Below are 3,673 nucleotides of genomic sequence, written 5' to 3' on the forward strand. Positions count from 1 at the left end.
TAGTTAATCAGTTAAATACACAAGATATGTTTTGAATGTTCGAAAACTTCAACTGCTCCTACGTCACCCCTTCTACCACCTCGGGTAGGATCCAATAGAAGACTTTAATTTATACAACACTTTGTACAAACCCACCTATTTTAGGACTTACACTACTGCCTAACTGAACTCCTAGACTAGACTGAAGGCAACACCTTTGTAACGTTCCAAAAATCGGAAAGTCCACGTGAACCACATGCATGCAAATTATTAAATTTCTTTGGTATTTTATTGAATTCTTTTAAAGCATAAAATGTATTTTTATTTTATTAAATTGTGTTTAATTATTTTTTATGGATTTTATGCATTATTATTACATGATAGAATTTAATTCATGAAATTTTAAAAGTTCATGCACTATGATTTTTAAGTTTCATTTCGCGCACGAACGAGGAGCGGAGGCCGGGAATTTTCAAGAAAATTATTTTAATTGTATGAATAATTTTTATTAATTAATATAAGATGTTTTAAAGTATTTTTCAAGAATTGGGATTTATTGGATATTTTTACCCGCATGATTTTAATTTTTAACGGTACGTAAAATTTATGGAATCGAGAGACTTTTTGAGGGTTCGGCTAATATTTTCAAAAAATTTTCAACACGAAATATTTTTCGGGAGTGAGTTTGGATTTAATGGGCCAACTTTTAAACTCTTTGGGCTTAAAACTCTTTTAAACTTTAATTAAACCATTAATGACCCATTAGCTAATTGATTATTAATTAATCAAGGCTACCCTACACCAATTACTCTACCACCAGCCGACAACCCCTCTTTCTTTCATCATTTTCGTGGGTTTCCCAGCAGCCAACCATTAGAAAGATTCGGTCACCTCCATTATTGCAAAGAAAATCTCGGCCAAGCTCACTTCTTGAAGGAAAAATAGTCTCGGCACTCGTTCTTCGATCTCCTCGCTTCTATAACATCTAAGGCACGCCATGTACTTTTATTGCTGCATCATACACGTTATATACATGTTGTATTATGTTTATTTGTTTGTGGAATTCACGATCCAACGCATAGTATGGAGGTTCTTCGGTTTTGGGTAAAATTCATGCATATTTTGATTCATCATTCACGTTTTCTGTTTCTGTGTGCAAATGGCGGCTGTATTATGATGGTAAGTGTATGTTTAGATCGTGGTTGGTAAGGTATAAGTACCGGGTGCGCAGCTGGTTGGGTTTTGTTGGAATAGGCGAGTGTCGATCGAGTGTGTGGCTTGTGGAGGGTTCGATCCATTGTTCCTGCTACACCAGCTGAGCGAGGGCCACCTCCAGCCCTGGACCAGACCCTGGTGGGTCTGAGTCAGGGTCTGGAATGGCTTGAACCATGCTGGAAACAACAGAACCAGCAATCGAGCTAGGTAGAGACGATTTGGCCTCGGTAGTGTCTTGTTGTGGATTCTCGGTTCCTAGCAGTTAGTAAAGTGCATGAGGCCGTTGGCTTGGTTCTGATAGGTGCCTTAGGGTCTGGTCTAGGTCCATGTTGGGCTGGTTCATGGCGGGTGCCATCGGGTAGGCTAGAGAAGTAAATTTTTTTGAAGATGAGGGTGCTAGAGTGCAATTAAGGAAGGGGCCAAACTTTAGGTGAGTTTCTGGAATTTTCAGCCAAGGGATTGGGGGCCTGAAGTTAATGTTTTAGGATCATTACAGTGTTTTTAAGGTATGGTAAAATTTTGGGAAAGTTTTGGTTAAGTTTCGGGTTCATTCGGGTTAAAACCGAGACCTCGGTCCAAGTTTTAAAACAATTCGGTTAAGTTATAAAATGGGCTCGAGTTTACGTCTAGGGATGCTTTTAAATATGTTTTGGTATATTTTAAGGAGTTTGGTAAGTTTCGGATCAAAAGAATGAGTTTTGGATTTATCCGGAATTTAGTCGCCTCACGAAAGATTAATTGAAGAATTAATTGAAACGCCTAGATTTAAGCTTGATAAAATTATGGAAAATTATATTTAAGCTCAAATAATTATTAGAAGTGTAAGTCTTTAATTGGGGAATTTTATGCTAAGGTTTGGTTTAATTCGGGATTAAAATACCTTGATATGCTATATTTAAAGATTAATTTAAAAGTCATAGATTTAAGCCAAATAAAATTATGGGAAAGTTCAAGTAGGCTTAAATAATTATTTGGGACATGTTGAGTCAATGGAATTAAGAAAATGTCAAAGAAGTGAAATTTTACGTCCAGGGGTAACATGGTAATTTTTGGGTTTCTAGGGACAAAATGGTCATTTTGCACCCGGGTGAGATTTGGTCTTGTCAGCGCCCTGAGCACAATTTATCATGATTTAAATGTTTATGCAACACGTTTATGATTTTTACGCAATTATGATAAATACGTTGCATGCTTGGTTTAAAGGAAAAAGTCACGGATATGCATGTTTTTATTAAGTGATGATTTTGATGCTATTTTTGAAGGATGTGATTTGGTTGTGACTGACGATGTATATGTATACGATGACATGAGATATGATGAGCTGAGGCCCGGGCTCAATGGGCGGGTAATGCCGTCGCTGATGTCCCCTGCCGCCGGGTACCACGGTTTATAGATGGATCCATCGATAGAGCTGATACGAAAGTCACAACTAATGAACTGAATTCAATTAAAAGAACACGTATACCTATATGATGACATGAGATGATATGATTTGACACGACATGATGTTCATGTTTTAAAGTTCATGAAAGATATGTTTACGTATATGATGATATGAGATGCAATGCTTTGACACCACATGATTTTACACGAGACGTTTATGTTCATGTTTTTAAAGTTCATGAAAGGTAGGTTGGCATTAAGCTTTTACAGCTCATGAAAGGTAAGTTTACGTTATGCTTTTAAGTTCATGAAAGATATGTTGAGTATGATATTTTTCACTGCTGTGTGCTACATATATATACTTGTTATTCCTGGTACAGGTGTGTTGAGTCTTTAGACTCACTAGGCGTCTGTGATGCAGGTGAGTTTGATGATGAGAAGACTGGAGGTGCCGAACTCTGAGTAGGCAGACCTGGTGCGGTGACACGACCCGAAGACCACATGTTTTTCCGCATTACGATTTATGAGATTGAAAGGAGATGAATATTTCATACGTTGATGATTTTAAGATTTTTATAAGTTTATGTTCACGTATGTAGTTGGACGTTTGGTTATTTTAAAATACGATATTTTTACTGTTAAATATTTAAGATCATTTTTAAAATGTTATTTCGAAAATGCGAGCTTTAAAAAAAAAAATTATTTCCGCATTTTTAAAAAAAAAAAACAAGCGAGACGTTACAACCTTCCAGTCAACACATGTTTAACGTCTTTGTGTCAAAGACTTTATACATAAGTTTATTGTCTTTGTGGAAGACTGTATTTGAGTGGTGGTGTGTGTGTGCGTGTGTAAGAACTGAACAAGAAATGCACCACGAAGGTTTTCTCAAACACTGGGGAAGTAAGCTTCTAAACTAAGCTGATATGACTGAGTATTCCCTTTGGGCTGATTGCTTCATGAAAGCTGATAAGTAAATAAGCGTTCCCTTTCTTTTTATCTTCACACAGTCATATATTTTCGTCTACTTGCTGATGGTCTTGAGCTTGTATTTATAGAGGCATTGAGACCGTACTTCAAGACTCATCACATGTGATC

The 3,673-nt window shown here is 36.7% G+C and overlaps 1 long non-coding RNA gene across 1 annotated transcript; it reads left to right on the forward strand.

Annotated features, from left to right (window-relative positions):
- The first annotated feature begins 202 nt into the window (after positions 1 to 202).
- On the forward strand, positions 203 to 3,220 carry LOC140807485 (uncharacterized). The gene is made up of 2 exons (XR_012112709.1): positions 203 to 969; positions 2,999 to 3,220. It is a non-coding gene; the product is annotated as an uncharacterized lncRNA (long non-coding RNA).
- The last annotated feature ends 453 nt before the right edge of the window (positions 3,221 to 3,673 follow it).

The sequence above is a fragment of the Primulina eburnea genome, chromosome 12 (genome assembly GCF_022965805.1).
Source record: "Primulina eburnea isolate SZY01 chromosome 12, ASM2296580v1, whole genome shotgun sequence".
NCBI classification, from domain to species: Eukaryota; Viridiplantae; Streptophyta; class Magnoliopsida; order Lamiales; family Gesneriaceae; genus Primulina; species Primulina eburnea.